The sequence below is a fragment of the Marmota flaviventris genome, chromosome 6, assembly GCF_047511675.1.
Source record: "Marmota flaviventris isolate mMarFla1 chromosome 6, mMarFla1.hap1, whole genome shotgun sequence".
Lineage (NCBI taxonomy): Eukaryota > Metazoa > Chordata > Mammalia > Rodentia > Sciuridae > Marmota > Marmota flaviventris.
This window is the reverse complement of record NC_092503.1, coordinates 157,355,318-157,376,618: the sequence shown is the minus strand read 5'-3', so window position 1 is coordinate 157,376,618 and position 21,301 is coordinate 157,355,318. Positions and strand designations below refer to the sequence as shown.

Sequence of the window (21,301 nt, the reverse complement as noted above, 5' to 3'; positions counted from 1 at the left end):
GAGGCCTAGGTTCTGGTTGGCTCTGCGGTGGTGTTTGTCATCTGTTGCTGGGCGGCGGCCTCGGGCGGAGGTTGGAATTCAAACAGAAGCGCACCAGGCTGCTCCCTGCGAAGGGAAACCCCAGCGCGACTCCCGCGTGTGGTTTGCTGCGTTACATCCGTGCGCCTAGGTGAATCTCGGACGCGCCCCGCGTGGGATTAGTGTTCCATTCCTCATATCCACCGGGATGTCTTTTATGTCGTAGCAACATATCAGCAGGACCGAGTGGGAACCTAGATTTGTCAGTGTGTAAAGAGAGAGAAATGAATATCACCTGAAACCTTGCTGTGCTAGTTCACCTCCGCTGGCTTACAGAGGGTGCCTGGAGGAGATGGTCCTTAACTGCAGAGCCCCAGAGAGTCTGTATGCAGGGAAAGCCAGGCTCGTTTTACCCGTTAAAGCGCCGCCAACATCCACAGCTAGGCGCTGTCACTAGGAAATGCAGTTTGCTGGCTCCTAGAGACGTGCCGCCGGTGACCTGGTGACCTCCGGCCGAGCTTTACATTTTCAGGAAAACCTTATCTGGGTGCTTCTGAGCTGCAGGTCCTCGTTCGTGCCAACCTGAATTTTCATGTGCATTTGTTTCCCACTCTAGCAGCACATTGCTTATTCTCTGAGGTTAGGCTTTAGACAGGCCCCTGAAAATATTGTGGAGCAGGCAGGTCCTACCTAGGGCCTCTCTAGACACTTTGTTTGGGTTGCAAGACAGTGATCAAAGTCCTCAGCCATCAGATCTGCCCTGGGCTGAAGGAATGTGCTGCTCACAGCAGTTTGAATTTGGATTCCGGGGCTGAGATGATGGCTGCTTGTGCAATACCCCTTCCATCCTTTCTTCTTAGACTCGATTTTCTTGGTTACTGCAGTATGTCTTTCCCCTCTTGCAGACAGGGGATACCAACAGAGTATGGAGCCAGTGGTGTGTAGGTGGAAATAGTTGGGTTGAGTTTCAACCAGAGAGTCTTTTAGGAAAGGCTGCAACAGCTGGGAGATCTTTATACTCTCCTTACTGCCTTTTCCCTTTCTTCTTCCCTCAGCCTGGAATATGGACTTTAACGCTAGTGGTGCAGCATCCATCTTGCAACCATGAGGAAAACTTAAGGATGGAAGCCACACGCTGAGACAACAGAATGAAGATAGAAGCAGGCTGGGGCATCTCTGAGCTGCCGGAGCAGCCCTGGACTGCTACTCTTTGAATTCATTTTACATGAAAAGAAAATGAGCCCTTGTTTTGTGTAAGTCACTAGTAGTTCCTATCTTTGTTATCAGCAGAAAAACACAATTCTTCCCTCCCCAGTTTTTCCCCTGCAAAAGTGTATCATACATATAGCAAAGTACAAAGAATTTTCAGTGAATACCATAGAGCTTCTACCTACGTTTACAATTAACATTTTACTGGACTTGCTTATATTATTGTAATTCATCCCCCTCAATCATCGCCATCCGTCCATCAATCCTTATTTATTTATTTAAAAATTCACAGTCTATCAGGACCTTCCTGCTTGAAGGTGTATCAGTAGGAGTGACACAACCCTCTCCTGCCTGGAGCATTCAAGTTACTTTGACACAGAAGCAGCCTGCATCCTGAGTTCAGATAAGCACTCTGGGCACCAAAGCTCATATCTCTGAACCTTACTGCTTCAGAGAAATGACTCTGAGTCCACTTCTTACCCAATAGTTTACACAGGGCCCTGGGGATAAGGTGCTGGGAGATAAGTGGGTGTGAAATGAGGCAGCAGAAATCTTCATTGGTTCAATCATTTAAGCATCTACCATGTAATAGACCTCGGGCACTGAAGTTCAGAATTGGTGAGGAGAGGTGAGACAATGGAGTGGTTCAGAGCACTGCCTGAAGCCAGGTTGCTGTGTGACTTTAGGCCAGTTACTTAACCTCCCGATGCCTTAGTTTGCCTAGCTGTCAAACAGGGATTGCCGGAGTAGGGCTGCAGCAAATAACCGGGGGGTGACGAATAACTTGTGTACGTTGATACAGCAGGAGTGGAAGCCGTTTATTGCAGGACAGGAGCAGTATTTATACATTCCACACAGCTTATCTAATTAGCATAAACTAGATACATCAGTCAACCAATCAGGAATCTCCACACTTAATGGCTCACTTTTGTTACTTCTCAAATCACTCCCTCTGGCATTTTGCCAGGCACCATCCAGACTTGTTTACGAACTCCAACATTCCCCTGGCAAAATGCCAGGTGTTACTTTGACTTGTTTACAGACTCTAACATTTCCCCCTTTTGTTTAATTTAAATAACGACCATAGTGGTTTTTACAGAAACACCATAAATAACCTGCTACAAACAGAAAGGGAGGATACAAAATGCCACAATACCAAGCCACTTGATGGCTCCATACAAGAAGCCCTTGGAAAAATTATACCAGCAATGACACTGTTAGCAAAGATACCGAGTTACAATTTGTTATAGATTACAGTTTGTTGTCTCAGTCCAGGTAAAGTAGTGTCTCAATAGATTAACTCACAGTCCAGGTAAATCACAGTCCAGGTAAGTTCTGAAGGCAGCTAGCTTAAATCACAGTCCAGGTAAGTTCTGCAGGCAGCTAGCTTAATCCGAAGTTTCATCCGTTTCTCAGCCGAAGTCTCGTCCGGTTTTCAGCAACACTGAAAATTCTTCCACCTTGGTCTTTACCGGCACTGGGACGAAGGCAGGAACTCTGGATGGCTAAAGAAAATCCTGTAGTATTCCAGCAGGCGCTAAGAAAACAACCTTCTGAACAATTTAGTAGTTATTGACATTGGAAATGACAAAACCTCAGGGACGCCGGCGCGTCCTCTGCCGCCAGACTGTAGCATCCCGGGCAGCCCCAGAAGGCCCTGGGGGAGAGTCCCAGGGAGCGTCCGGTACTCAAACTGCCACCAGGCACAGGGAGCAAGAGCCTGCGAGACTGTGCCTCCAGGTCAGGTCTAGATTTGGGCTCTCGCAGTGGCGTCCCGCTCCCGGGTGGGGGGCGGGGAAGAGCCCTGCTGCCTCCGCTTGGAAAGCCCTTGCTGTGCCATGACCGCTCGCGCAAATGGCAGCCGCCGCTCCGATTTATGCACCCTCCGGTAACGAAAAGTATTTAGTAATAGCCTTTTGCTGCAACTTTTTTCCTGATAATCCTTCTTCTTCTGAACTTTCTTTTTCTTTCTGACTAGAGTTCCTGGGCTCTTATCAACACATGCCCTAACTATTCTTGGTTCCACTGGGGTGCCTCTTTCCATTATCAATTTACTTTGGGATAACAGTAGTACCTGACTTTCTGGTTGCTATCACGAGAGTGAAATGAGGTAATATAGACAATTTTCTTACAGCAGTGCCTTACACAGAGTAAGTGATCAAAATTGCTAAACGCAATGTAGACTTGGTACTTCTCAGAGTTGAGAGCTTGGGGTTTTTCCTTGAGGGGAGTGAGATGCTGAAGGAACTCAAGACCTCAGTGTGGGTTTCTACTGCAGACTTTGGAAGAGGAGCCTAACAGAGACCAAAAGTATGTGGTTCCTACAGACAGCGTTGCCTGTAGGAAATGGATGGGTTTGTACATACGCTGAAGAACAGTTCAAGTCCCTTTTGTCCAACAATTGCTCAGTCAAGAATTATCCTAATGAAAATGAAATCTGGAATTTATTCTGTGGAAGTGGTTAGAACAATGTACAATGATTTAGGTTCAAGGCTGTTTATAGCAGCATTATTGGTAAGAAGCAAAAAAGAAAATCATCTTGGTCACATCAGTGTTAAAGTAAAAGAAGCACATCATGGAATGACATAGATAGAGCAAGGTCCAATTTTTCAGGAGAAAAAGTGTCACAAAATGTGTTCTCAACTGTTGGCGACATAGATTTTCTAAAGCAGGAAGTGACTATGAGAGGAGAGGTGAAGAATCTACACGCTGGAAGACAACCCTTCAGAAATCTGGGGTGACACATGATGGCTCATGCTTGAAATCGCTGGGCAGAGGACGCACCAGCTTCTCGGGGTGAAGTGAAGGAGCGGGATGGATGGGCAGCAGGGGTAGCCCAGCCCCCATCTGGAGGAGTGACTCTGCTCTGTGAGCTTGATTCAGTCTCTTCCTAGGTTTTCTGTGGGTCAAAATGCTTGCATGAAAAGACTGAGAAAGAGTCAGCCCCACCCAGAGCCCACTGCCCGCGGCGCCTGTTAGAAACAGGCCCCGCCTGGGCTTCTGCCCTTCTGTCTCTTCTAACCCTCCAGCCCTGTCTTCCTCAGCAGCTCCGGATGGGCTTCCCCTGTGTCCCTGTCTGGCTTCCGGATGGGAGGGCAGCGGCTGATGGGCCTTCCTGACAACAGCGTCATTCCTTGGCCCTCAGCCCCACTCAGTCCTGGAACAACGTGCCCTCCCCAGAGCTCACCCAGTGGCCCTGTTATGCCAGATTCGTGGGACCCCAATAGACCTCCAGGAGCCGAATCCGATGCAATCACACAAGAGTCTTTATTGCAAGCTCCAGCCTGGACTCACAACCCTTCCCAATGCAGCGGTCCCAGGGAGTGAGTCCTGGTCCTTTGTTCAGTGAGATTTTATAGGTTTGGGGGGGAAACTCTATGCGTCACAACATCACACAGCAAATCATTCCACACCACGGGAAAGTCAAACAACAACTTTTAACCTTGATTATTAGCACATTCACTGGCGGAACAAGTTGGGTAGGGGTGATTGGTTAGTACAAGAGGGGGGTTCCTTTGAACTGATTGGTTTAAGCCATGAGGTGAGTACTGCTGAACTACATGGTTTCCCAACACGTTATCCACCACCATAAACTACTGGGGGTCATCTGGCATCCCAGGTATTTCCCTGTCTCATGCTGATTGGTGGTTGCTAGGGGGTTGCTATGGGTCCTCACCTAGCCTGACTGAGTCAGGGACACCTGGTGCCACAGACCTCTCCTGTTATTTACAGACAAACAACTCAGCAGGGTGGGTATGTACCTGGGAGTGCTCTGTGGGTTTTTTCCCAAGGACAACGGTCATGCCCCCTTCATTAGGACAGGGCTTGAGGTAGAAGCTGCTGTTATTCATTTATTTTTCAAAAAATGGAGTCACACCAGTTTCTCAGCCCCACTCCCGGGGCCAGGAGAGGAGGGGCGTGTGTGCAGGAAGGTCCCAGCAGGGCTGCCCAGGGCCCTGTGAAGCTCAGGGCAGAGCTGTCGAGGGAGTCAGCTGAGAGGGGCCAGGTGCCCGGAGCCTCGGTGACAGAGGGTCAGAGGGCATGGGTGATAGAACCGGAGGCTGAAGTAGGGCCGCAGGGGGCTGGAGAAGGTGGCCTGGGGGAAGTGTAATGTGGGACCCACCTGCCCCCTTATAGAAGGAGACACTCCCAGACTCGTGGTCCAGAAGATCCCCACCCCGGTAGGGGGGCAGTTGAGGGGGATGGGATGGCAGGAGAGGGCCCGATGCTTACTGGCACACCATCCCAGGGCCCGGAATCTGCTTGAGGTGACTCTTGGATTCCCCACGCCTTTCCACAACTTTCCTCACAAACTCCAAGCCCCCAGAAAGTCCGGTCCTCCACCTCCACTTCCTGGTATTGTCTCCCTGAAGAGAAGAGCTACTGGCCCAGCACACCAGGGTCACACGGAAACGCCCAGGGTTCTAGGGGCACGCCGCCCGGGAATTTCACTCTGCTTCACACTCCGGGCAGACTGTGTCTGGGTCCCGAGTCACAGCAGCTGCGGAGGGAAGAGGGGAGGAGCTGGTGCCAGCCGCTCTGCATCTCAGGGCCCTGGAGGACGGGGGAAGAGAGCAGAAATGCTGACCTAACCCATGGATTCCCTCCCTCCTGCTCAGAACAGCTGGAGTGAGAAGGCTCTCAAATGTCCCCTGACTCAAAGAGCCACGGGAGAGCTCAGACGCTTTTACCAGGAGCAGATATTCCAGGTCTCCCAGCTTCCCCTGGGAGAAGGGAAGCTGCCCAGGCATCCCCCCCCATGCTGGCTCACCCCCTGCAGCATTTGGTACAAAACACTCACTGCCACTCACTACCGCCTCATCTTTCTTCTCTACCGGACCAGGACCCCAGATGGCAGGACAAAGGTTATCTTTGATCCTCTCGGAGCCAGGCATGACAGTGCCAGTCTCTGAAGACTTTTCTTCAGCCCTGGCTCCTTCCCCCGGGGCACAGGGCTGGCTGAGGTTTCCCAGATCCCAGGCCCAGCCCTCTTCTTCCCTCTGCACCTCCCTGGTCCTTGGTGGCTGAGTGCCGAGGAGACCCTCGCAGGCTGCAGGTGCACAGGTGTCACTTTGCACCAGACCCATCCTGGACTCTGAAGAGGCAGAGAAATAAGCTGTGGCCATGCCCATCTGGCGAGCGTGGGTTGTTGGTGGGAGCCAGCTCCCCTCACAGGCTGAAAGTGTATGTGCACATGCTGTGTCTGGACCACCGAGCTGAGCGCCCAAGGCCTCCCTGGCAGGCTGGCTGTGGCTCACTGCCCCGCCCAGCCTCTCCAGGAGACTCTTCCAGAAGTCACTAACTCCAGAAAAGACCCAACTTCCCACTTACAAGTGTGGTTTCAGCTGAATGCACATCTCTTTCTCATCACAAACTTAAAACAGTCACAAGCTGAACTGTCATAAGCTGGGACCTTCCGTACTGGATACTGAAGAGTCCAACTCTGTACAGTCACAGTCCCTGCCTTTGGCGACCCTCTCTGAACTCAGTCTGTGACAAAGAAGAAACTAAATTTCATTCAAGACAAACATTTACAAAATCCTGTCTGTTCTTCCTTCTCAAAGCCCTCATAATCTCCTTCTCTGTTGCATTGCTTCAGGGAGTCCTTTGAAATTGTTCCCTTTCCTCTTGAGTAGCCTTGTATAGACCTGGGTATGGATCAGTCTCCAGAGTTCAAGCTGTGAATTTGATGATTGAAGACTTTTGAAGTTAGCTTGCTCTGAGTGGCTATGGCATAATCCAGGGAGACAAACTTAGGCTGGTGGCTGGGAAAGAAACCAAGCTAAGAAAATGGGAGTATGCACAGAGGGAACCCCTGGGCTGGCACCCCTGGAGTCACTGGTCAGCTTGGAGACCTCGGGCAAGCTGCTTGGTCCCCACACTTGTCCCTGTTGGAGATCAGTGTCTGGGACCTGACCCCTGGGGCTTGTGTCCCAGCATCACCACCCCCTGGTGGATGACTTGGAGCAAGACTTTAATTCTCTTGCTCCAACTCATCCATTCTCTGCCACAGTCTGGCTGGGCACAAATGCCGCAGTCTGGCTGGGCACACAATCACGAGCCACCACACAGCTTGTAGATTCAAACAGCAACTCTTTATTCCCGAAGAACTCACACCAGCCGTCTACAATCACGTTCTGGGGAAATCCACGTTCTCTGCCCAAATCCACGTTCTCTGCCCAAATCCACCTCCACTGGGCTTCTATCTCCAAAATATACTGTCTGAATCCCCTGAGAACTCAAGGGGAACTTAGGCAGCAGGATACGCCCTATTCCCAGGAGGAATAATCTTAAACCTTAAACCTGGAACCTAAACTGGGAACGCCCTAAACACGATTATCTTAAACCCGGAACACCCTAATCCGCCCTGGTCCTTGAGCAAGGTCACCTACATTCAATGTCACTGCAACATGGGGTACGCTGGCAAGGAAATTGTCATACCTACTTACTTGGCTAATGGCTCCCAGCAATTCTCTTAAGATAGTTCCTCTATTTTAAATGGCATAATAGTGGCCTCTACCTTTGAGACTATTAGGATCAATAAGTGGGAGAATCCCTGGAGAGCACCAGGCTTCTGCGTCTGCTGTGGCCGTAGCTGTTCTAGGAGAGGTGGGTATTAAAGAGACAGCTTATATGCATTTCCTCACCTCCTTTCTGGGGCTCTCCAGGGGGGCCCAATTAAGCAGCTGCCTGTGCTCTGAGGTCTCCTAGAGGATAGGTGCTCATCACCCACTTGAGACTTAAGCTTATGGGGTTGAAAATCCTGAGGAGTAGAGTAAAAGAACCAAAGAGAAAGTGGGTGGGGAGGGCTTTCAGAAGGGAAAAGAAAAGAGTCTCAACTGCGGGAAGGGAAAGGTCTGCTGCCTGGGGCATCATCAGGGAAGGGAAAGGTCTGCTGCCTGGGGCATCATCAGGACTGGACGTGGGTGGGGCATCCCAGGCCTCCATCCATGGCCCCACCAGGAAGATGAAGAAAGGTCACTAAGACCTTTCCCAAGGGAATCTTGAGCCTAAGACTTTGGGAATCAAGTGGTCACTCACCAGCGTGAGGCCGAGCTGTTCTCCAATGTGCAACAGAAAGAGGGCGGTGAGCACTCGCTGGCCAGAGCTGCGGCTTGCTTGGTGCCTCTGGACTCTGGCTGCTCTCCTGTGCCTCCTTGGCCCTCCTCATCTCTCACACTAACCTGGCTTCTCCTCAAGCTCCTCACTAGAGTGTGTCAGGGAAGGGAGGTGGAGGAAATGGGCTCTTCCATTTGCCTTTCTCGGCCCCTCTAATGGCCTTGGGCTCCACTGAGAACTCTTTACCCATCTCCCCATTGATCTAAATTTTCTGTGCCTTGTAGCTAAAAGGGCACCAGCATGTGAAACTCTGTTGTGGTGCAGAACATGAACCAAGGCCCGGGGGGAAGGCTGGGTCTCCCTTCATCAGGGTCACGGTCTACTCATTCCCGGGGCCTGGTCCTGTTTCCTCCAGGAGCTGGAATGCAGTGTCCTGCATGTCAGTGTGGCCAATGCCCAGTCCTGGTTTTGTGGGCTCATCAGGAAGCATCTGTTTCCTGTGACTGTTACGTCCTCTCTCCTTGCCCTTAGGGACATTCAGAACTGCAAATCTCCCCAGTAGCCTTATCTGGGTAGCTGGGGCAGCAGGGGATTACTCAAGCTGCATTCTGTGGGATAATACCTAATGGAATCACAATATCTCCAGTTTTTAAGGCAGAGCCAGATGGTAGGGGACAGGTCACCCTAGGAGGAAGCTCCTGTGGCACAAGAAGTGATGAAGGCCCGAGGTGGGGCGCTGGCCTAAGGACTCAGGGAGTGAGGAGGGGCTGATCACCACTGTTAATAGTAGGTGGTTGTCTCAAGCCATCCATGGGCTGTGTGTGAGCTATGAGCACCGTAGCTCTATGAGGGGACAGGTCTGGCATTGCTCCCTCATTGGGCTGCGAGATGCAACTGCGCCTCTCCTCTCGCTCTGCCTGTGATCCCACACAGCACCCGGAGATGGGTGTGACTTGCCAAGATGTCAATCAATCTGCTGACCGCAAGACATCAAGAAGCAAGACTCCACCTTTGAAACCTTCTCCCCTGCCTTATTTGGTGAAGAACATTCCATCGAAACTCTCCCCATAAAAATAGATTCCAGGTGCACACTCTCTTTTTCAGCTGACCCTTAAGGTCGCAGAGCCGTCCTACCCTCGATATGAAAAGTTACTTCTGTGTTCTGTGCTTTTTCGCTGTTTTCTTAGCTTGATGTTGCGTCCAGCTCTTGTGAACCCAGTGGTACCTGACGCAGTGCTGGTGGGTCTTTGATGAAGGAATGAGTGAACTACCACAAAGCCCCAGGGACGCTGCACAGGATCCAGGAAGAGAGAGAAGGACTAGTCTCAGAAAGGACACCTGCCCTGTTGAAATCAGGGAACAGACCAGGACGGGCAGGTGCAGGTGCTGGGACAGGAAGGCGACACCTCCCTCCGAGGGAGAGGTTGGTGACCTCCCTCCGAGGGAGGGGTTGCTTCGCCATCTGGGATGGAGGAAGGATGTGGTGATGAGGATAACGGCAGGGTTCTCTCCTACAGCCACGGCTGTGTTCTGTACCAGGTGTCTGCCCACCTCCCCTCATTCCAGGACATCTGCTCCCAACTGTATGCAGACTTAACTCAACTGCTGGGTGAGGAAAGGGGAGCTCCAGAGAGGTGAGAGGAGCTGCCCTGGTTTGTCTGAATAAGCAGGTGTGTCAGCCCTGCAGAGGAAGTGGGTGCAGAAGCAGGAGCCAACTGGTTGCCTGTAGGGACTAGAGATGGGGCGATACGGCTGGTGTGGGTGGTGCGTGGCAGATGGAGCAGAAGCAGGAGGCCTGGGCAGTTAAGTGCCCACCGTGCAGGCAGAAAGGGCGGGGAAGCAAGCTTTACATCTGAGACTAGTGTTGTTTCAGCTGTGATTTGTATAGAATACAAAAACGAGTTCCTCGGGTATCTCTGAAAATAGAGCCTCAGACTCCTGAGTGAGCTGGGAACTAGCTAAAGGTGCAGCTTGGAGAGTTGGAATCTGGCCCCAGAGAGGTCATTTTTTACTGATTTGTGGTCACACACACAGTCCTTAGCTTGAAAACTGGATCTCCACCTCCATCCTTGATTACAGGATGTCCACCAATGATCAGGAGTTTGCCTAAGTATGTGTTGGTAGATTAAAAATAACTTAAAAGATTATAGGTTCTTTAAGAATTGACAAAAGACGCTGAGCTCAGTTTGGTCACAGGTTTAGAAGTCCCTTGGGACATTTGGGTATTATGACACATGGGGCAAGAGTGAGCAAGGCCTCAGGAGAAGGAAACCAGACAAAGCCACCTATTAGGTGAAGGAGGTGAAGTCTTCAGAACAATTCCAGTTGGCTCGCCTTTCACCTTCTGGCTTTTCTTCAGCCTGGAGAGGAACAAAGAAGTCTTGTGAGGTCACTGGTCCTGATAGCGGCCTGAATGACACACAGAGGAGAGAGAAGCACAGGACTTACTGAGCTCTCCTTTCAGTTTTTCTGCAGAAGGACCAGAGGGTAATCAGTCTCCAGTGGAGGAGCCAGGTGTGTTGGCAAAGGGCCCTCTGGGAGACCTACTGGGGTCCGCACACTGAGTCCCTGAGCTGTCAGGGAGCTGGACTTGAGGTCACAGCCAGGGTCATAGCTCTGGTGGGGTAAGTGGGGTAAGGTTGGTCCAACACGTGGGGAAGGTCAGCGTTAGAACTTCAGGCGCCCTCTCCTCACCCTGTCCCTGTCCGGTCCCCTTTCCACTTGTGAGTCTCTCCGGCTTGGTCTCTGACGGCCTTACCTTTGGCCCGACGATCTCGCTCTCTCTCCTGGTAAAGTTTCCAGGTGAACCCAAGTGTGCCCACCAGCAGAAGCACCACAAAAAGCAAGAGTGAGGTCCCAGTGGCCACCCAAGGGGAGCCCTTCAGGAAGAGAGTGTCTGGGTCAGAACTGCTGAGCATTATTCCTGTGAAGGAAAATAGGACAGGGCTGGGAGACGCTGGAGCTGTACACAGGGTGCCCCAGGATCCCCAAGATTCCTGGTCCAGCCAGGTGACAGGGAGGGACCTGGCTGGGACAGTGACTCTAGTTTTGCCCTATCATTTGTCACAGGATAATGAAGAAAACTTGAAAGTCATTAAAAAAAAAAAAAAAGTCCCTGGGACTCAGGGTTAACTCAGGAAGGCAAAAATCACCCCCTGGCATATAGGACTGAAACTGAGGTCCCAAGACATGGCTGGAATTGCTCCTTTTCCCCACGAGGTAACTTCCACTGAGAATCAGCGTGAACAGGTTCCCCTTGAACAACTTGCAATTGTTGCATGAGGTACTTTGGTTGGGAAAAGAAGGACTTAGCCCTGAGTGCTAGTTGCAACTAGTACTAACTAGCCCAACATGTGACTCTGGCCAAGACACCCAGTATCTCTGTCTCAGTTCCCTAACTTGTGAAACGGAGGGTCACCTGTGGAGATGGACATGCTGTTTACCCTGCTTTGATCAGTACATTTAAATTTCCTGGGGACTGCTCCTGCTTTGGGAGAGAAAAATTGTTGAGATCCCTGTGGAGTCACTACAGCCTACAGACAGGTGTCAGGCTCTCGTTTCAGATCTGACACTAAATGGTGTCATCTGAAGATGGGCTCTTGAGTCCCTTAACTGAGATGGGCGCAGTCCTTCCGAGGCTGCACAGTTGGACTTCACTAGATCCCTGCTCCTTCCTGGGAGATGAGAGGAGCTGGGTTCCCTCTAAAGCAGATTCCCCTCCCTACTTGCTGCCACCAGACACCCAGATGGAGTACAGGGGGGAAGAGCAGAATCAAAGCCCTTGCCTCGGGGAGCCTCTGTGCTCCAGTTCACACCCACCCCCCTGCACCCCACTGCCCCTCTCGGTCACTCACAGCTCGCTGCTCCTCTGATCCGGTCACTCTGGGGTTCAGATGCTGTCCTTCAGTTGGACTCTCCTTGCCTCCTGCTTCTCAAACTGGGAGGCGGGCAAGTGAGGAGAGCCTGAGCCAGGTATTGCACAGTTGTCTAAGATCTGAGTCTGGCCAAGGTCGGTCTCTGTGCCCCCTACCCTCCAGCACAGGAACAGATTGGGACAGCACGACCTCTGGACATGCACTCTTCCTTCTGCATTTATGATGTATGATAGTGATCATTTCCGGGGACAAAGCCAGGTGTGGAGCCAGCCCCCACAGCTCAGCCCCACAAGCCTCCACGCAGCACTGTTGTTACCTGGCAAAGGCTTTGAGCCCATGGGTGTCAGCAGAATCCCACACACATGGGTAGTACAGTGCAGGCTCTGGGAGTGGAGAACACGGGGAAACCCAAACCCAAACCCAAACAAGTCTTCCCCATCACCATGCAAAACACATCGCTAAACCCTGTCGACTTCTTTAGATCCACTGATAGTCGCAGAAAGGTAGGAGCCATGGAGCAGGGGGCTGTTTCTCAGGAGCAAGGTCAGATAGGATGAAGTCAGAGAAAAGTCAGGGAAATTTCAGAATAAATAAACATTTTGGGTTTCACAACACTCTGAGCAGTGTGATGCAATTCTGTGCTGTCCAAGGGAGGCGTGGGCCATCCCTTTGCCCAGCGTTTCCATGCCAGCTGTGCCACCTGCCCGTCAGGGCACTTCCTAGCTGTCTCTAGGGTCAGATGGGCCATCTCAGAATCACAGAATGAGTGCATGTCGAGGAGTGAAGTAAGAGTTGAGCTAGTTGGGTGCAGCATTCCCATGGTTCTGGTAGGAACAAAATATGTAAGTATGAACAAAATGAACTACGAATTCTAGGAATTATAGAAGAGATTGTAGAAAAAGAAAAAAGCTTCATATCTTCATATTTTTAATAGCACTTCTTCCTGCCTTTTGAGCAAAGGAACTCATGTTTTCATTCTGCACGGAGCCTTGTAAAAGGCAGCCAGCCCTGAATGGGCGTGGCGTTTGCTGGAGGAGGAGTGAAGAAGAGAGTTTCCTAGTGTGATTCTGTGTTGACCTGGGGACAGGGTCCCTGCTGGGACAGGGGAGCCTGGGGCCAGGGAGGTCGTGAACAACCGGGTACACGTGGCTTTTGAGATGCCTGAGAGACGTCTAAACCGCACAGAGTCAGGCAGTTGGAGAAGCTGGTGCTTGGGAGAGAGGTTCTTCATAGAGGGAGGGACAGGCTCATGCACATGGCCAGAGCATTCAGGAACAGAGAGAGGCCCAGGAGCTCCTGCTGGGAAACCTGGAAGAAACAGGAACAGTGAGGAAGGAAGCACACGTGTGATAGATCAAGGGAGCCTTGCCCACACGTGACACTCCCAGGTGCAAGAAACTACACCTCTTTATGTTTTAAAAGAAAATTAAATTCTGTCTTTGGATTCCACTTGGAGGTTTGTCAAGAAGTCCTCTGGCCAGTCCTTTTGCGTATGGCTCCCGACTTTCTGCCGGTGGAGCAACAGTCTCCAGATCTACACCATTTTGCAAACCCCAAGGGATGGCTGCATTGGCATCGTGTACCTTAGCTAAGAGAAAAGGATCCAAAGAGGAAACGTGCAGGCTGTCTCCTGTCTTCTCTGCCCACCCCTTTGCTGCCTCTCCTCTGTAGGCACAAGAGGTAAACTTAAGAGTGATGCAAATACAACTTAATCAGGGGGCCTTTCCCAGGGCCTGTATTTAATTTATATGCATCAATTTTGTATTTTTTTTTCTTAAAGAGAGTCCTGAAAGTATAGGAGCTTCAGGCCCCTGTGAGGCACTCTCCCCTCCTATGTAAACGCTGCATAACGTTCACAGCAAACCCCAAGCAAGCTGATGGGCTGCTGTGCTCTAGCCTAGGTGTTCTCACTGAAATGTGGATGCTGCCCACTTCCTGTGATGCTCCTCTCATTTGCTATGTTGCCCAGTTTGGTCTTGAACTTGTGGGCCTAGGTGGTCCTCCCACCTTGGCCTCCCAAGTAGCTGGGACTACAGGATTGTGCCACTACACCTGGTGTAGTGAATATGCAAGTTGTGCATACTGCTCAGAGCACTGCCAGCTTTTATGACAGATATATTCAAAATTTCAGTCACTTAACCCTCTAGCCCTTGACTCTTTGCTCACATGATGGTTGATGCAGTTCTTCCCTCTGGGCTGGCACGTTTCATTGCTGGGACTCCTTTCTGCAGGGGGGAGGGGGGGTCAGGGTGGTTCTCTGGGTAGCCTTGGACTGGCCCAGTTCTCCCCCATTTCTTTTACTTATTTATTTATTTTTGGTATTGGGGAATTGAACTCAGGGGACTCAACCACTGGCCCACATCCCCAGCCAGTATTTTACTTAGAGCAGTGTCTCACTGAGTTGCTTAGCGCTTCACTTTTGCTGAGGCTGGCTTTGAACTTGTGATCCTCCTGCCTCAGCTCCCGAACTGCTGGGATTACAGGCACGCCCATTTCTTGCTAGTAGTTCTCAAGAATGGTTGTAGAATGTTCTAGGAATGCAATATGTTGAGATAGAAAGGAAGTACCTGAAACAGCCTGGTCCTGGTTCCTGGCTCCTGCAGGGATGGAAGTCATGGAGGAGCTGTTGAGGACAACCTTGGCTTCGACCTCTCTCCCTGGAGACAGGACATCTTTCAAAGATTCAGCCCAGTAAGTCTCTGAGGTTTCTGACCCAGGAAGGGATGCTTTACAGTGGTGCATGTGGGGCGAGTGTGATTAAGACCCTGTCCCCCAGGGCAGCTTTCCAACGCCTTGGCCACCAGCAACTTTTGTCCCTTGCTGTCCTACCTGCAAGTGCAGATCTGCTTTGCTTAACTGGCTGCAGCAAGTGTTCTGTCTCCCCAGACCCAGGTTGGGGAGCTGCGTGTGGTGAAACTCCTTTGCAAACCCAAGCAGTGTGCAGGGTCCTGTCTGATAGAAGCATGGCTTTCTGGGAGAGCAGGAGGGACAATACCCCCCAGTAGCCAGCTCAGGGAAGAGACATCAACCTGCAACTGGATGATAAGTGGGATGTAAAGTCACACCGTCTGAACTCCACGGAGGAGTGAGCTGGGCCCGTGGACCGTCTCAGAGGAAGGAACACAGAAACAGGGGAGTATAGAACGTGATCCCCTGGTTGTTGGGTACTTTCGTGCTTGCTCATTCCTGGGGCCAGAGCGCTCAGGAATGGACAGTCAGGTGGACCCGGAGTCCATCTGTACTCAACACATGCATGTTCTTCTGGTCATTATTTCTTAATACATTAGTTAAGGGCTTCTGCAGGAAGGGGGACTCACTGCCTAAGGGAGAGACCAGGGAGGGCTTACGCTGTCTGTTGGTGTGCTCTCTGGGTAAAGCAGCATTGCAGACCCAAGTGTCCAGGGGTCAACGGTGAAGTTGTAAATAGGACCAAACTGTCTAGGTCCCCATGGGAGGCCAGTGACCCTGTACTCCTGTCAAGAGGAAAAGGGAAAAGAGAGACAGCTCAGAGTTTCCTGAGAGTCTTTGGTACTAGAGGCCACACGACAATCGCTTCAGGTTCCCTGAGGGGAAAAATGAAACTGGTGACGTTAAGAAGATGGGGGATGAACACAGTGACCTGTGACCCTTATTTCCCCGAGGGTGGGGCCTTGGGGCCACTTTGGTTGTGGGCGACTGGTTCACACTGCCAAGTGTATCGTAGGCTTTGACACTGGCGCTGCTTGTGGTAGAGAACATCACCCTCCCTGGGGGGTGACGCCCCCTTCCAGGTGAGAATTCAGGTCAGGAGGGTGGGATGTGCCTCCTTCTGCCTGTCACCTGGACGACCAGGCCCCCATATGTCCTTCAATCAAAGCCATATTGCCTACTAATGGAGAACAGGACATTATAGAGTTAGTTCAAGGCTGGTGGCAGATAAAAATGTTGCAGCCTGTTCTGTCACAGTGTGATACCCAGCCTGCGGCACGGAGAAGCTAACAATGGACAGTAGCAAGTTCAATGCCAAGGTGGACTGGACTAGAAGCCAAAAAATATGTTCCAGATACAGTCAAGCAAGAGTCGTGACTCTGGAGGCACTGGGCACGGGCTGACAAAAGGGAGACCCAGCAAGTAGGAGGCCCCGGTGGCAGACCCGCAGCTGTCCCATCTGGGAGTTCGCTTGCCTTCCCGTCAAGGTGACTAGCAAGGCCAGCCGTCTTGAATGGGGCCTTCTGAGGCCCCAGCATGACCCAGGCACTGCCTCTGAAGCCTTTAGAGCCTACTGGCTGCAGTTTCTCCCCAACCGCCATGACTGTCGAGTGGGGTCTGGTCCCAGAACACTGCCACCAGGGACATCAGCCTTTCAGAATTTGAACACTTACACAGCCTGAGGGAACCTTTCACCTGGCAACTCTTTACATGCACACCAAGTCCTAAGGGGGGTAAATAGATTAAATGATAATCCTCGCCACTGATCAGAAGGCTCCTTTTAGGTATCCTCGTTTTGTGGATCTGAGCCGCGTGATCACCTAAGCTTGGAAGTGCTAAAGTCAGAATTAACTCATGGGGGACTTGGGTGGAGTAAGAAGATAGCCTTTCACGGAGGAGATGCTTCCTACTGCCGAGGTCCGCTGGATGAGTCAGAAGGCTTTTTATGCCACTCCTTTTATTCCACAAGTGCAAATAAAAGACTTCAGATTAATGTAAAGAAGTGGAGCAAATGAGTTTTTAAGCCAAGGGTAAATAATGATTCTCTCTGTTTCTCTCTCTCCAATGGGGGGTCTGGGTGTCTACACCCTGTCTTTCAGGAACTAACTATTCCCTCAAGGATGCAAATGTGAAATAAATAGAGGCCTTGCTTTTCAGAGTTTGTCTGATAAGGGCTAGGGTTAAAAAGTCCACAGGCCCTGGACATCTGAAACTGAGCACCGAGAGAAACTAACTTGAGAACCAGAGGAAACTGGATATCACAAGGCTGAACTTCTCCAATTCCACAATCGGCCTCAACACAGACCCTTTTAGAGGCAAATAGAAGTGGAGCTTCCAGATAGGTGCTGCACTAGTGGATACTGAGCCTTTACAGGCCTCTGCCTTCCTCCTCTGTTGAGAATGACCAGTTACTGGGGTACCCCACCACTGCCCTGCCCTGCTTTCTAACCTTGGTGGTGTGCTGTAGCGGATTCACTGGCTCCTGGGGAACCAGTCCTGCATACCTGTCTCCAACGCAGCGTTCAGTGACGTTAGAGACTTCTGATCCACAGCTCAACTCAGCCATGGGGGCAGAGTTTCCACTATAGAAATGGCTAAGCACGGCACCAGGTTAGGGTTTCTCCTGGAGAGGCCTTTACCAGCACACCACTGCCTGCCTGGAGACGACCAGGAGAGTAAGCCGCCCAGTGAAAATCAGCATGGAAACAAACTGGCAGGTAAGAAAAGTCTTCACTTGGCTGACGCTGGAAGAAGTCAGAAAGTCAGGCTAGAATAAGGTCACATGAACGTGAGACTTTCAGGGTCGTATTGCATTTACAGAAGAATACCATCCACTTGTTTATTTTATTTAACTTGGGTTTTCAGTATGAGGAAGTAACGTGCAGAAGAGAGCCTTAATAAGTTTACTAGGTAATCATGCATTATTAAATAAGGTAGTAATTTTTGGAATTTGGGAAAAGTCATGTATTCTCCACCATATGTATAGCATGTGTGTTACTTATGATTCTAGTTACCTTATCACTTGGTGCTTTATGAGAATGATATAGTTGTGAAATTTAATTAAAGTTGCATTAAAACACGGGAGACAAATGAGCCTTTTTTATTAGTAGCATATTAGTGATACCAGTTGTTGTAATAAAAAAACCCATAAGTCTCAGTTTTTCACCTTAATAAATGTTGTTTTCCCTATTCAGGCAACATCTAATGAAGATTTTCTTTTTAGTCTTCCTACTAGGTACCAAGAACTCATTGTGTGATGCAGGCATGTAGGTCCATGGTGTCTTCTACTGGATCTCAGTATTTAACTAACAGAAAAGGAAAGAAAAGCATCGTCATGGGATATTTTCCTAGACTAAGCCTAAAACAACCCCCCGCCCCCTGCCCAATACCAATGTAGAAGTCAGGACATAATTTCTGCCTAAGCTTTATCAAATGTATGTGTGAATAAGGTAACACAAAAGTGACTACAAAGTCTGGGAAGAATGTTCACAAATTTATAAGCAAAGTAAGAGAAATTATAAGCACAAGTTCTCTTTTCTCCTTGAGTGACAAGTGGGTGAAACTTGCCACTGTCTGGTACATGTCACGAGGGTCTCCTGAGTTAATTTCGGAGATAAGCAATTGGAAGGCCCATGACCTTGCATTACAAAACTAAAGAGACCTGATCTCATGTTGAGCCTATTGATTCACAAATTCTTGTATTTCTGCACCAGAAGAAGGAATGCAAAAAAATCACCTTGTACTCCCCTTTTCTGATCTCCGGTTCCTCTTTATTCTGCCTCTCTGTCTTGCTCTTTTAGTTATTTTTTAAATTAACTTTTAAGCTATTTTTTATCATGGTGAAATTTACATAAGGTTTACCATGTTAGCCATTTTTGGAGCACGATTCAGTAGCGTAAAGCACAACCACACTGTTATACACCCGTCACCACCATGCATCTCCAGGACTGTCATCATCCCAGTGCGAAACTCTGTATTCATTAGTCAATAACTCCATTCTCCCCTCCCCGGGCTCCCATTGATTTTTATCCCACTTTGTATCTCTGAACTTGACTTTGAAACCTCACACTGGTGGGACTGTACAATATGTGTCCTTTTGTGTCTGGTTTGTCTCACTTACCATCATGTTTTCAAGGTTCAACTTTGCTGTAGCATGTTGTCAGGATTTTCTTCCCTTTTAAGGCCAAATAATACTCTATTGTATGTTTATTGTGTTTATATTCACCACTTGACAGATATTTAGGTTGTTTCCACTTTGCCCTATAGTGAACAAGGCTGCTATGAACATTGGCAAACAAATAAACTGTCCCTGCTTTTGTGTATGTACCTAGGAGTGGAATTATTGAATCAGGTTAATTCTGTGCTTAATATTTTGGAGAACTGCCATCCATACTGTCTACATACTATCATATGATGGCTGTACCAAATGCTGAAGATCCCACCAGCAATGCACAAGTGTTCCAATTTCTTCACATATTGGTCATTATTTGTCTTCTTAAAAATCAAAACAAAACAGACAAACAAAAACGAAACCTTAGCCATCTAAGAGGATATGAATCATCTAGTTAGGTTTTAACCACACACAACTGTACTTGACCTACGTTTCTATCCCAAACACAAATTTATGTTGGTGTTGAAGAGGCAGGATGGAACTTTGCCCACCCACCAGGATGGAGCAGACTTCCAGAGGAGAGACCACTACAGGAACCAGGAGAGTCAAGGTTGAGGGGAAGACTATTGAATGAGAAGGTAGCCAGTAGCAGGTGCATGTGTGTCTGCACTCAGGTGTGCATCAGAGGTGGCCCCACACAGATCCAGGGTTGTCTTGTCAAGGTGGGCATTGGGCCATCAGTGAGGAGGTGCCTGACAGGAACAAAGACATGGAGACTCATACACATGGAGAACCTTCTTGCAGCAGGTGCTCTGGGTGGCTGGTGGGGGCAGAAGGCAGTATGTGACAGTGGCCAGCATGAACCAGGAAGCTGACTCTTGGAGTCTGTTTCCTTAGGTCTTCAGAACTGTGCCGGGTTTCTGTTCTCAAGACTAAAAGGCTCAGGGGTCACTCTAGTTAAACTGGGCTAACTGGGCTGCACGAAATAACCACACAAGAGACACAAATACCTTTTTCTTTGGGGTTGCTGTGACGGCTCCTCTGACCTTAAGGGTCCACAGAAAGAGAGAGAGAGAGAGAGAGAGAGAGAGAGAGAGAGCGAGCGAGCACGTGCTGACCCCTTTTATTGAGGAGAAGCTATTCTTTTTTTTTTTTATTGGTTGTTCAAAACATTATAAAGCTATTGACATATCATATTTCATACATTAGATTCAAGTTGGTTATGAACTCCCAATTTTACCCCAAATACAGATTGCAGAATCACATCAGTTACACATCCACATTTTTACATAATGCCCTATTAGTAACTGTTGTATTCTGCTACCTTTCCTATCCTCTACTATCCCCCCTCCCTCCCCTCCCATCTTCTCTCTCTACCCCATCCACTGTAATTACAGAGGAGAAGCTATTCAAATGAGGCAAGGGGTCAGGTTTCAGGGGGCTGAGTCTATCTTCATGATGTCCACTGTCAGCAGGTTGACTGACACCTGGGTAGGCCACACCCAAGGGCACAGTAAGAGGAGGGGACACACACAAGGCACTTCCATGGAAGATTCTATCCTAAACAGGGCAAGGGGTTATATTACAAAGGAACAGGTGAGCATAGCTCCACCCATGGGGCTGTAGCAAGACACACCCATTTCTGTGACTGAGTGCCTCAGCACCCAGCTGGGGAGTGTAACTCAGTCACCGGTAAGGTTGGCCTCCCACAGAACTGGACCCCAAATTTCTGGAATCTGTACTAGGTAGAAACAGACATATGGGCACAAAGACAAGTCAGCCACAGGACTAGGGCCCAAGGTCAGAATTAGTGGTAAGGGTGACTTGGTGTCAAGACCCAGGGTTTGGGGGATACTGAAAATTCTGGCCTGACCCCCAAGACCAGGGGTCTTCAGCTCTGGGAAAGGAAAGGCTAGGTAGGCTGAAAAACAAGGTAAGGAGTGAAATCAACAAAGGTAAGTGAAATCTTCATTACCAACTGTAAAGTGCTCCAGGAACATGTCACTGAGAATGAACAACAAGCTGATTTTAAAAATTTTATCCAGAACCCTTTCTATGTTAGATAGAATTATAAATGATCCAAAAGAAATTAGCTGTGTGCTCTGCATTAATAAATATTAGACAAAACACCTGCATTGGAGAAATCCTATGAATTAAAGTGCTTTACTGGTTAAAGTCTTTTTGCTGACTTTGTAATTGCAGTTGCCCATTTGAGTTGGTGTTAATCTCCAGGTCCTTTGCAACCTTGTGTTGTCAATGTCCTGTCTGATTTTAGCTATGATCTCACCATTTTTGATGGTGGCCATTTTTTTAAAACTAATTTTTGTTTTGCTTATTAAAG

At 49.5% G+C, this 21,301-nt stretch overlaps 1 long non-coding RNA gene across 2 annotated transcripts; it reads right to left on the bottom strand.

The window, feature by feature from the left end:
* Nucleotides 1-10,514: 10,514 nt before the first annotated feature.
* Nucleotides 10,515-12,687, bottom strand: LOC114102792 (uncharacterized). 2 transcript variants are annotated; one of them, XR_003584572.2, is made up of 3 exons: nt 12,141-12,687; nt 11,045-11,209; nt 10,515-10,695 (listed from the first exon to the last, which is right to left on the bottom strand). It is a non-coding gene; the product is annotated as an uncharacterized lncRNA (long non-coding RNA). The 2 variants fall into 2 exon arrangements; XR_003584573.2 differs by having other exon boundaries at nt 10,515-10,646.
* Nucleotides 12,688-21,301: the final 8,614 nt, after the last annotated feature.